Here is a 14817-nt window from a genome sequence, read left to right as displayed (position 1 = left end):
TATTGCAATTATCTTGAAAATAGATTTTAGATCCAACTATCTAATGAAATATTGTATTACTTGGTACTAATAATACCATTGATTAATATGTGATATAATGTACCTAAGTAATATTAATTCGTGCATTATAATTTATTAAAATATATACATGTCTTGTTAAGAGGGGGCCTAAATTAAGAAAAGGACCCGAAAAAATTGTAGGCATCCCCCGAAATTCAGGTCTGCGCACGCCTATGTACCGTAGGTATACCTAGTATATTTATGTATCAAAAACAATATAACTTAGTATAGAGTAAAATAAAAGCATATAAAAAGATTAAACAATTTTTCACAGTAAATATTTTCAAAATGTTTCAATTGCTGTAAGAAAACATACGGTATTTCATCAGTTATTAATTTTTTCTACTTTTTAATCTGAACGAACATTTTATCATTATGGTGGTTCTAGTAAGTTAAAAATAAAATCGTTTTTAGACTCTTTGTTTCAATGATAAGATTGTGAGATTTTGGATAGGTAGTTCTATTTTAATGCTATAAAAAGTAAAACATTTATTAACATTACCTTTAGAGAACCGTCTAAGCTCTTTTCAAAGTTCGAATTTTTGAAAATGTTAAAATATTATGCTAAATTCAATTACACAACGACCGCCCGTATTATCGCATATACACTAATGTCACACACACCTGTTACATAATTTGCCTAGTTCCTACTCCTTAGAAAACGATCGACTGGAACACTATTTGCATTTGTACGTTGGTAATAACTAATAATACTAAAATGTCTAAAATAATGGAGATAGAGTAAAATGAATTTTTTTTAACGTGATATACCTATATATTAGACAGAATAGACAGATACAACACAATACGACAACACAATATTCTCTTCATTTTTAAAATTGTCATAGTTTAATCATTTTCTAAAACGTAGACATTTACCAATTCTTTATATAGTATTATTCAAAATAAATGTTCTTTACTCTTTAGTCTTTAGGATGAAATATTTTTAAATAATTTAACACAAAAAAAGTACTCAAAATGTGTTGTGGTGTTACAACTAATAATTTGATATTTATATTTTATTTAATATGTTATAATATTTATTTACGGACTTACAGTAACTAATTTGTACACCCGTCACTATCCTACTAATAAACGAGGACTTTTTCATGAACATGGGATTTATACAACATCCATTTATTATTCGAATATTTAGCCTTCTAAAAATCTCGCTTCAGTATTGCTATCTTATATTTTTGACTCCTTACAATGCATATGATAATCTATTCTATAGGATACCGATTTCTTCCCATCTGGAATTTATTTTTGTTATGATATAAACGTTATTCTTAACGTGTCATGGACGTGAATGAAATTCGATTATTTATATTCTACAAACACCAAGTTGAACCATTATTTTATCAGTTTATTAGGGTATATTCTTTTCTTTCTTTCTTTCTAAATAATTATGACCTATTGGGTCATGTTCTGAGTACTATTATTACTATTATTATATACATATTATTGATGCCAGATGCGCTCAAACGCTAATAATAATAGATTATTTTTAATAATATGCTTACTTATAACTTTATGAGTTTATGTTATAACTAGGACTCGGACATAAATTTCGTTTCAAAATATGCATTATTTATTAAATAAATTCAAATTATTATGTTAAAAAAATATAATATAAAAAATGAGTAAAATATTAAATTACATTTGCATTACACTATACAATAAGAGCAATTTACAATTTCATCCTTGTCTAATTTAAAACCGGATTACCTGATGTTAAGTTCAAAATAAAAAGTATTTTCTAAGTACTATAACAGTACTTATATATTTTAATGAAGTCAATTTTTTTAGTACTAATACGAGAAATAGATCAAAAATGTTCTAAAAAATTAAAAATGCATTAAAAACGTCAAAAAATGCCACAAAAAATATTTGTGGTTTGAATACGGAGTACTAGAAACATTTGTAGCTTGGTAAGCAAATAAAAGATGCAAATGTGTTGAAATCCGAACCCTAGTTATAAGTTTTAATACTATGTTATTATAATTTCTAATGGCAGTGGCGCCGAGGTTCATTTCAAATAATGTTGCTTAATTTTACTATTTTAAATAGACACTCAACACATAAATTTTTTTTATAGACCCGTATATACATATAACATCTTCATATATTGACTAATTTAGCTAGATGGACATTGGACAAGCTAAAACTGTTGACCTGTTGGATTGTATTTTGTATGGTATTGCTTTAGATTTTGGAAAATTAACCATTTATATAAGTGTAATGTAGGTATTCATGTATTTATGATAACTTGAATTCAACAAATACTTTATTTGGACACTAGGTATTATGTTTTAAGTCCGACATTAAAAATAAGCCTACGGGAACCACATATTTGTCCCGGATTTAAAATAATAATAAAATCTTTTTCCTCCGTTTTATTTTCACCGTTTATAATGTTACACATTTTTTGAAATGTTTTGAATCCCTTATTCTTCTTTAATATTAAGCCCCTTTTTAGTTTATATAGGTAGTATATTTACGGTAATTCGACAAATAAACCAATAATTATAGACGTTCATTAAATAAATACCATTTAAAATTAACAAGATTCTTAATAATTTATAAATATGCAATTATATGCATTATGTTCAAAATATGCAAAAAATGTTTGTACTATTTAATCAAGAATAAGCCAAATCGCGGACATAACTTTTAACAACCAATGAATTTGGACTTAAGGAAAAAAACATGCAAATGCATAAAAATCTTAGCCCTAGTTATTAGTATTTAATTATTATAATATAACAACATATATTTTTACCATATAATAATAATAGCTTTCAGTAAATACTGTAAAATAGTAATTACTATAATAGATGATATCTTAAAATTAATCAAAAATGTCTTTGTATAAAGTAAAATTCATAATAATACTAGTCATTTCGTCTAAATTTGAACTTCAAATGCATATAAAAAAATTATGCTAATGTATTTTTAAATATTTTTGTACAGATACATCAGACATGCAAGAACAAATTATGTGGAATTTTGTAATAAAGTTTTAATAATTTTGACAGAGTGAATAATTTTTTATTGACATTTATTTTATTTTTTCTTATTATAAAAACAAATACTGGACAATTTTAGTTATTTATTATTCTGTAGACACTATAGACTATATAACTGTTCTTTCTTCAGTCAATCCATCCTCAAATTGAAAATTCTAAACGTAACATTGCTCAACAACAGAAATTTATAAATATTTAAAGCGTATTGAGGAATTAATAATCACTACAGTCCTACAAGTAGCTGTAATATGCCACCAGATTTAATACCACTGCATTTATCTTCATTAGAACATATTTTACTGACGTAAGCTGCTAAGCACAAACATTCAGTTTCTAAATTATAGAAACGACCATTTTACTATCTTTGGCCATCTTCTTCATCACAAAAGACGAAATGTATCAACGGATATTCCGTTAAATAATAATAATCTTAATATATGGAAATTTATATTATCTTTTGTAATTTGGTATTCACAGTCGTACACAGGATATTTATTTTTATTTTTTTTTCATTTTAAATATCCCAGTATAATTTAAAAATAACATTAGAACCATATTGTACTAGGCCACTAGTGTCATAAATAATAATAGACGACCGGTTATGACAGGATTTTAGTATTTTATCAGGTTGCCCGAATCACTTGTACGTGCTATAAAATAATAATAGACTGTTTTTGAACTACATGTTTTTCTATCAAAATAATAAAATACCAAAATAACTGAAAAAACAAAGCTTTGTTTTGAAAAATGTGTGTACCAATATATTATTAAAGTAAATTATTGACGAATTATTTATATTATGATTTATGAATAACTGGGCCGTTGTAAAGTAAACCCACAACGTACTGCATTTATTTTTAACGAATTAATATTTAATACCATTGACTTAAATAATAACGTTAATCAATATAAGGTGCTGTTATATACTAGCACTAGACACATCTTTTAAGCCGCCCAGCTAGTTATGAGTGCGATAATAAATTTGTTTGTTGTATTATTATTTAAACAGTTATAAAAAAAGAGTACTGTAGAAAATTATAAACTAACAAATACTATTTTATTTAAATTATAATGACTATAAGTAATCCATTACTTATAGGACATAACGTTGTATATAAGTATATTAAAATAAAATATAAACTTTCATATTTTTCATTAAATAATACACCAAAACATCCAAAACAAAAACACAAAATAATTAGCCCGAGTGCTTAACTCAAAACTATATACAATACTAATTGGTAATTAGAAATTATTAATCATTTACATATTATCATAATGATACTTCCGATAGGTCAAAATTAAATTTTATATAAAATATATAAATATTTTATATTTTAAATATATATATCTTTAATATACTGTATTTACATTTTACAAACGATTCTCTTCACAACTGCGTCATTATGAAAACCAATAAACCACACATCAAAAAAATAAATGCGCTTCCTGAAAATCCAGAAAATTTTCGCCGTAGAGAGAAAAAGAGATGGTGTAGAGTCTACACTGAGTTCACTGACACACTGTAGGTATAATATAGACTATAGCGATATAGACATATAGTATCACGGTTAATATAGACTATAGTGATATATTGTTTTAAGCCAAACGATTTTTTTCTCTACCTTTTCATCTCTTCAACGGGCAATGTTACTATTGGGTGACGTCTTAATCAAGTAATATCGTGTATTTTTTTTTTTTTTTTATGTTACTCTCTTCGCATAAAATGCTTATTCTGTTATTCTGCATAGATTGTATATTTTTCTTAACGATAAAAAAACAATGAAAAATAATATAAAGCTATTCTTTGTGTTAATGTAATAATATAATCATAATAATACTTTAATACATAACAGAATAATATTATTATATTATTTTATCCAGTTCAACTAATGATTTTACAATTTCTTATTTTTTGTGGATCTTAACTAAATATATTTTATTATATTTTATATAATATAATAATATATTGTATACACAATAATGAATTAAATTGTTCTAATTTTTGTTTGCTTACAACATAAATAAATAATTAACCATAATAAATGTATACAGAGAATATACATCTATACATAAGGATACGACTATGTTCTTATATACTGTACATTGTATTATTATCTAGACTCATATCTAAAAACTAGGCTATTATTATTATTAGTAGTATTTAGTTGTCAATACAAAATAATTTACAGACATGACTACGCTCAATTATCGAGAATGTTCAATAACAACACCTTCCTCGTATGATCGGATGAAGCTAAATATATCATTATGAAAATTGTGTAATTATATGATTTTAGTCTTTAGTCATATCAATGGTCTATTGCAGGGTTATAAATATAACTATATAATATAACCGCAAACGAAGTACTGCACGAATTATAAAATAAAAATATGAAAATGGATTTAATAATTTCATAAGAAAATATTGTTATTAATACGCTAGCAAACAAAGTTTGTATACTTACCATGATTTGAAAAATTGATATTTAGTGTAACTATAAATTATATTTTTATAATCAAATAGTGCATGTTAAAAATCATATAAAATCAAAAAACTGTGGACAACTAGGTTAAAATACATTTTTTACATATTTTAATATTTGACAACTACACGTATGACCTATATGCAAACTCAGTAAACTAGTAAATACTAAACAGTAAACAGTAAACAGTTCTTACAATACTATTTATTGAAGAAGTACTTACTACTTATATATACACAAATGCACGGACACATTACCAGAACTTTATTTTAATAACATTTTCAACAATTATTAACAAAAATAATAATTTCAAGAGCTCAACAAAAAATAGCAAAGCTACATACAAACTACTAATTATGGAACTCGTATGTATGTTTGACTATTGATTAATATAATATAATATCTTAAATCATATGGAAAACACTACAACAATTATTGTTATAGAATTGTGATAGTGTCGAGTACAAATCCATCTTATCCATTAGTTATTTTTAGTGCATAACGTTGTTAATTGTTGTCATATATTTTAATAATATTTATAATATAAATGAATCATATTAATTATATTATATAATTCAAGTGTACTTAATAGTTATACGATGTTGCAGACAGGCCACAGCAGACATCCGTTTAGTGACATTTATGTGTGCTACTATAGTAAAATACGTGTATAATATTTGCGTAATTTCTTATTACTGAATATTGTTATTACGTAGTAAAACGTATTCACTTTAAATTATCAACAAATTTTAATTTTATTTTTTTTAGGATTATGATTGTATGAGGCAAGGTACTAAAAAAATTCAGGTCTAAATTTCATGCTACATTGCCCTCTTATCCTATAGGACAGGGACATGTCTATACGCGAGATCGTACTGCGTATTATTTGTACATCTCATCACTGGTATTAGTGGTATTTACTTAGCCATTATGCAGACTGTGCTTGTAATGGAAGTAGGAAAAAAGTATGATTTAATTATTTTAAAAATCGGTTTCTGTGGTTTTGAATTGTACAATAAATTAATACTTTTTTCCAGAACTAAATGATTTTAAATAATTTTGAGGAAGTTCACTTAATACAACAGAAAATACTTGCGATGGTTTATTTGGTTTTTTTATTCGATTATTCGTTTTATTTTTAGCTTTCTTAACTACCACTAAATTATGGTAATCAGGATGCAAATAATGCGTGATTAACAGAGGGTTAATGAAATTTACAATAAATAAATTCATAGTAAATAATCAATTTATATATATATATTAAATATAGAAAACGGAATCAACGCTTGTTATAAAATAATCAATAGCTTATAATTTTTTTCTTGACTTTTGAGAAGCAAAAGTTTCAATAATATCATTAAAATTAATAGTTTTTGTTAAATCAGCTTCAACGTTGAAGATTGCTAATGAATTAAGACGATTTTTTCCCATTGTTGATCTTAAATAAGTTTTGACCCTTTTTAATGTAAAAAATTATCTTTCCGTTGTACATAGAAGCATTTTTAGAGCAATACCAATATAAGGACATACTTCAACTAAAATATTCTGTTTTATAAATACTAACATACATTGAACACTTTTAGGTACAATTTTACTCTCCTTTTGTAAACTTTTTTACAAAAAAGGCACTTTTTTGTGCCCTAAAGTGAATACATTCATTTGGAAAAGATACGTCCAAATCTGTGTACCCGAGCCTTTATTATAAACAATAAACGAAAATATTATATCTTATCGAATAATAAATGTAATATTAAAATCTAATATTATTAGGCTATTTCAGTATTACCTAGGTGACTAGGTATAGTATAATTTTTTTAATTTTTTATTAGATGCTCAACAATATTTTTTAAAATACTAAACAATACCGAAAAAGGTGTGAAAATTAAAAAAATCATGAACACATCAATAATAAAAGTTAGAATCTTTTGCCGCTCCTAAAAATTTGCCCCTTTCGCTCCCCCCCCCCTTACTGACCACGGGACTTGGGCATGGGGTACGAGTCACATTCAAATCGCAAGGTGGCTATATTATATTAAAATATGCTCTAGTAGCCGGTAGGTAAGTACTGTAGTGACCTCAGGTACTTGCACTGCGCTTGTTATATATATATTCTCTGTGAACGCTTGTCGGTCGTACGTCAGTTGATGGAGATCGGGTTTGATTGAATAATTTGAACAACAGCAGTTGAGTTAGTAATAATGGTTAATTGTAATAAGACAAAATATAAATGTTTAATTATAATATACTTAGTAAATTTGTGGACTGAGTGAAATGACTCTGCCCGAGAAATTAGTTAAGTTAAAACTTTGAATCTGGGCTCAGAGTACAAGGGGGAATGTTAGGACGCGGCCCAACGACTAAACTAAGTCCGGTGATTTGGGATGTAAGACTAATTCTAATTGTACAGCGTGTATCCGTATATATACTAAGTCTCTGCTGGACGAATGCACGGTAAAGAGTAAAGGTGGTGGATAGGAGAAGCCGAAATGTATTGGAGATGAGCTAATACTAGTCCTTCTGCCTTCTGCAGTATGTTTAATAGTACAACTACTATTTTATTAGTTTTCGTAGAAAACTAAATGTCAGCAATTCGTAAACAGCATGGTTATTACGACGACTCGTAGCACTTAGTAAAATCATTGCAATAATACTTTAATATTAATATAAAGCGGCTACGTCGGTTTACTACAGTACTAAGTAGGTTGTATGACAACAAATCAAACTAGACTTCTTTCCGGGCTCACTTGTGGTAGTTGTGAATATTAAAGTGAACATAATTATGTTTATGTCAACGATTAGCGTACAAGAGCATATAATTCTAATATTTATATTAATTTAGACCTAAATTTCTAGCCGATCATTATAGCTTGGTGAGAGCCGAAAGGGAGTCTTTCTTTTTATAATGCTTTGACAAAAATAAAAAGTTATTTAATATACGAATAAACAAAATTAATGCTAAGAATCGTGCATGTTCACGAATGTACAGTCTTGTACTTTTATATTATTTGAACAGCTTGATAAAATATTAGACCTTATTTTTCATTTTATTATTACCCGTTTATTAGATAACGTTAGACTAAAAATAATTTTATATATTTTGTCTCGGAACAGTCAGAACACTACAAACGTGCTCGCGCACTCACACATAACACACTACACACACGTCACACTTACATAATATATACGTGTTATAATAATATATTGTTTATTATAAGGCTAGGTTTACACTGACGAGCGGAAATAGAATCTTGTGTCGTTATCGCGATCGACTGTATGCCATGACGTGAACAATATTGTGTTGGAAACCCGTATATATGTATAAATACCCGCGATTAATCGGCGCGCGTCCAAGTGAACCTAGCCTAACAATATAACGTCTTGAGCCGGCCGGAGGTAGTTCATCGAAACATAATTTCGTTTGTCAATAATTATAGTCCTCAACGATTCAAGTCTATGTTATAAATACATAGTTGTTAATTAAAAACTATTAATTATCATACATTCATACATCAAACTGACAAGTGACAGGGGCTACTATCGCCAGTTGATGATGTTATAACTTATAAATATGAAATTACAATGCATTAAATTAATTATTAATCCGAATTTCGGTCTCGTATAATAATAGTATTTAATAATATGAATTCTACAAAGTAATGCTAAGTGTCTAAGTATTTATATCACAAATTATATTTGTATCATAATTTATTTTTATAAATACTTTATTCATAGGCGGATATTTGGTCACATCCGTGAAGGGCTAAACATTTTTGTTTTAACCATTAACGTAAACAGACATTTTTAGACGCATCAACCTACTAACTAGGGGCTACTTCTACTTTATTTTAGCTGAGGCTTAAAATTTGTCCCACAGTGCCTGTTATAAAAGTTCCTAAGTCATAAATGATATTTTTAACTACAGTATTTTCAATAATTTTTTGTGCAGTTATATTAATTTCTATACCAATATTTAATTCTCCATTTTCAGATTCTAGTGTTGTTGTTGATGAGGAATTATCAAACATTGTTATAGACATTATTTAATTAATTACAATTTATAATTTAAAATCAATTGATTAATTTACACAATACACATGAATAATGTTGTTTATTTGTATAACACTTACGGGAAACCACATATAGATAAAGGATAACGTATTAACGTGTAGGTATTAAAAAAAAAAAAATTAAAGACAAACACACCAGTGACGTAATTGACATTATTGCTGTGGTAGTCTACAGCTTACTTGTTTATACTTTTTAAGTACCGTAAACAAATTCTAGAATATTCGCAGTTATCAATAAATACCTACAAAATATGATTTTCCGCAATAACGATAGACCGTGAATATTCCAAAACATTCTCGTATCCCATCAAAATAAAATAAAAATTATAAATATCATATATTGAAATTCACGATTTTTTATTTTGTCGTCTGGTATGGTTTGATTACGTTCTGGGGGGGCTTACGACTTTATTTAAAAGTTCACTTCCGCAATCCCATTCAGAGAGTCGTGTCTAAGGGGGGCAAAGGGGGCAACTGCCACCCCGGCGTCATAATTTTCATACGTTAAGAACGGCGTCAACTATTTTTAGTACTAATAACTTATATTTGGAAAAAATACTCGTTTCAATCTGAACGAGCCGGTGGTAATGTTATATCCACCGCCACTGCTGCCGATGCAGTGTGTGGGGTCCCCTTTGTCCTTTAACTCCACTTGGATTTATTTATATTTTGTGATAATTTGGAAAATGCTTTTGTTAAACAACCAGATAATAATACACACAAAATGTTGCCTATAATATTATAAATGGAATCAGGAACATTATGTTATATGTGATATACCAATTTTATTATTGTTCATAATATATCTTATATTTGTATCACATGTATGCGTCACTTATGGTGTTAAGCCCGTGTTCACACTATATTGTCTACATTTTATCGTATTTGAGTGTTTCGTATACTTATAGGTAAATAGATAACAAAATGTTGTTTTGATGACACACGCTACTTATAAAGTTATAAAGATGAATAATTTCAAATCTACAAGGCGGCTCGTGTATATGCGCTCAAGTGTACGTGTACTAACTACTTAAGAGGATGCCAGCGTAGTGTTAGTTATCTCTCTCTCTCTAACCCTCGCGCAACATAGCAAATTTTACATTCACAAAAATGGCCATAACCATATTAATTTCTCAAATTAGAGTAAAATGACCTATTATAGAATTTAAAGCTAAGAACATTATCGAGGGTATCTCATAAGCGTTTTATTATATTTTTATTTTAAAGCGATTTATGAGTATTTTAAAATTGTAAATAGTTTATACATCTTACAAAACTCATAACTCGCTTTAAAATAAAAATATAATAAAACGATTATGAGAAGCCCTCGATAATGTTCTTAGCTTTAAATTCTATAATAGGTTATTTCACTCTAATTTGAGAAATTAATATGGTTATACTGTTATAGTCATATTTGTGAACGTAAAATTTTCTATGATTCGCGTGGGTTAGAGAGAGATAACTAATACTACGCTGGCATCCTCTTAAAAGAACGCCATAGTGCCATACTCATATGACGTGTTAACTCTGTCTTACAAATACTTAAAATAACAAATTTACACTAGCAGGTCACGCTTAGCTCCGTTAGTTTAAAAATTAGTCGAATCAACCTATTATGAAACTTGATAGTAAGAACATTATTTGTGTTCGTATTATAGTTTTTACGATTATTCAGTTTTTAAGTGAGTTATAAGCATTTTTAATTTACGTTATATTATATACGTATAACTTGCTAAAAAATAAAGAAATTTCAAAAAACCAACATACGAACATAGAGAATGTCTTAGTCTAGGACAGAGGACTTGTAACATTTGCATATTTGTTTTATAATCACAAGAATAGCAGAGTACGAAACAAATACTAGTTTTGAATATTATTTTATATATTATAAATGCATATTCAGTTTTTTTTTCATCCATTTTATATTTATGAGAACATATTTTAACTTAATTAATAATTTTTTCAAATTGTTCTTCACTAACGTTTTTATTTTTAATAATACATGCAAAACATAAAATTTATTTTTAATTGTTGTCGTATAACATGGTTTTTAACCGTGAGAACGCATTTTTTCTAGCAGTGCTTGAAGATCGTCGATAAAACGATATGATTAAATTGTATTTATTTTATTAATAATTATGAAATAGTTTAGTTTACGATGTGATTTCGTATTGTCGGTAATTTAATACTTAGTTGTGAATTTGTAATACGTAGTGTAAATAAAACTAATTCAAAATAATTAATTTTGTCAAATAAAATATAAAAAATAAATAAAAATATTCTGGTTTTTATTTTTATTTTTAAAATGCATATTTTAAGTTTAAGTACATTTTTTATTTTGCAATATGTATAGGCATATTTGGTGATTTTTAATGACTACAAATTATCTGCCCTATAGTTCTTAACATCAAGTTTTATAACAAGTCAATTTTTACTATAATCAAGCAGCAGGTGATCTGCTGAGCGTAAATTTGCGATGTTACGTACGACGGAAACAACACACGCGGGTATGACGTCCTCTTAAGAAAAATGTAATATATAAATCATAGTAATACAACTAAGTACCAGTAGGCTGTAGTGTTATTAAGATTATGTTTCCAAATATAGAAATTCAGAATATGAAAATAATATAATATTTGGATTAGGTTATTTCGAAAACAAAACGGCCGGGCGGTTGTCCGTGCTGGAACGGTATCGGTATGTATACGTATGAGTCGTATGACTGTATAGTAGTGCAGAGTGCAATAATGCACACAATCGCGTGCACATTTATTTTGTACAGTGTAAAAATTAAAACAAGTCAAAACACGCAACCCGCGTTATAATGAATTTATGTGCACATTCGTTTCTATGCACAAGACGACAACCAATTAAATTGTTATCAGCGAATAATATTCTGGACGTCGTCGTCGCGCGTCGGCATTATAATTTATTTTTACTCTCGTTTATTGTATTCTGATTATCAGCGGATAATGTTCATCGATTATTATTGTAAATTCAAGGTGGATATATCCATCTTGTGTAAATTCAGAACTACAAATGTTCACAATCGTGTTGTTTTCTATCGACGACTGACGAATATTATTCGTATATTTGTTTTCAATTTTTAAAATTAATTCAGTACAGCAAATACTGCAATACAATTTTGTAGGCTATAATAGACACGGTATAGTGAGAATCCAGCTAGTGCTGTATCATTGGCACAATTAGGTCTAAAATACTGTACGGTGACCGCCGCAATACCGCTGCCTCTATAACATTTGTTAGATAAAAATATTATTATTAAATAAAATATTGGTCGTATTAAAAAATAAACTTTAATGTTTTATATTTATACAATTTACTTTTGAATAATTCTCTACATCATATTGCATAGGATATATCTCACTTATCTTATGCTTAAATTATTATTAAATCTTTAATAGAGGGGGGGTAAGATACTATTACTATCATTGTGCCAATGGGCTTTATTAACACTAGGCATTTTGAAAGGTCCATGTAAAACGTATTTGGTCTACTGGAAAAACAAACCACATTAGTTCTAATTATAGATGTTACACGACAAACGGTACCAGTCGATTCTTGCCGCTACATGCAAGTCTAACCGACTACAGCCTCGCCTATGCACAAGAATAACCCAAAAATTATGTATTTCTAGTTAGCATCAAAAATCAATTGTATGGAATATATACTTTTATACAGAATAAAGACGCAAATAGTTTCGCCAGAACGCAGTAGTGTCACTTTTCCACTATTAATTAATTGGTATACGGTTTTGTAGAACAATGACATCTTATGAGTTATGAGTGTTATGACCCTGTTATCGATACTACAAAGCGTTTATGAAAAAGTGACGTTTTTTGAGTTGTTACATGCCATTGTCAATGCCATGTTATATATAATTTCATGAAAAGTGGCATAAATCAAAATATTTTTTTATTTTGTTTATTTTTAAATATAAAAATTATGAATACATAATATAATAAAGAGAAACAAAAAAAAATTGTAATTATATGTTCAACATTAAAACAATTTCTTAAAAATCAATACATTATTTTCTAAAAATAAGACGAATAAATTAAAACAGTTTTTTCAAAATTTCAATCGACTATACTGAAAAATGCATGATTTTGAGTTGTGTCAATATTCTTGTGCATAGGCGTTGTATTATTACGCCTTATTTACTGGTTACCAGCATTTGTGTTTAGCCACAAAATATTTCCAGAAGTGAACTCATTTTTATAATTAATAAAAATGTATTGTAATTATTATTTGTAGTAATTATTGTATTTACAATTGTAAAATCAATACATTCTCTCCGCTCAGAATTTAAAAAAATAAGATCCTTTTCAATAATAATGATTCAACTATAATTTAGTAGTAATGTAGCAGGTTGTGATAATTGATAACCTATAATATAATATATACAATTGGAAGTGTAAATTATTTATATGTGTGATTGTAAATATATATGTGTATATTATGTATATAACAACTATAAACAAACACATTAAAGAGATATATAAATCATACAGAAACTTATTAAAATAGAAAAGACACCCATAGGTCGACAAAATATTTTTAACATGAGCGGGCATGTAATAATAAAAATTATTTTATTATATTATTTAACACGAACTGGAATAGTGTATTTTTGGCACTAGGCTAACGCAAGATGAGAATGAAGGGACATCCAGTAGGTGCAGCTATCTGCTAGATAAAATAAAGTGTGAAAGATTGACAGAAAATCATATACGTTCAATTTCGACTATTATACGTAGTAGGTATAAGCACTCTATCCTAGTCTAGTCTCTAGTGCCAGTCCGCAGACCTTTAGGGTTTTGTCAGACGCGACATTATAGAACTTGAACATCAGAACGCAACATCTCTTTATTTACTACTACATTATTTTACACATAATTTAATTTGAACAATTAAATTTCAATAAACGTGAATAAATATTTATCGAATTGACGAATATTGTGTTGAGAATTTGAAATTATTCAAACTCCGTCCTTTGGCCTGTATCACATTATAGTTCGCAACAGGTACAGGAGTTTTGAAGGTTTTTTTGCTCTATTATTCAAGTTAGAACCATTAACATTTTCAACAAATTATTAAAATACTAGATCATAAACACTTAAAAGTTAAAAATGAAATTCAATCTTTTGAACT

The sequence above is a fragment of the Rhopalosiphum padi genome, chromosome 3 (assembly GCF_020882245.1).
Source record: "Rhopalosiphum padi isolate XX-2018 chromosome 3, ASM2088224v1, whole genome shotgun sequence".
NCBI lineage: Eukaryota > Metazoa > Arthropoda > Insecta > Hemiptera > Aphididae > Rhopalosiphum > Rhopalosiphum padi.
Note: the sequence above shows the minus strand (reverse complement) of the source record.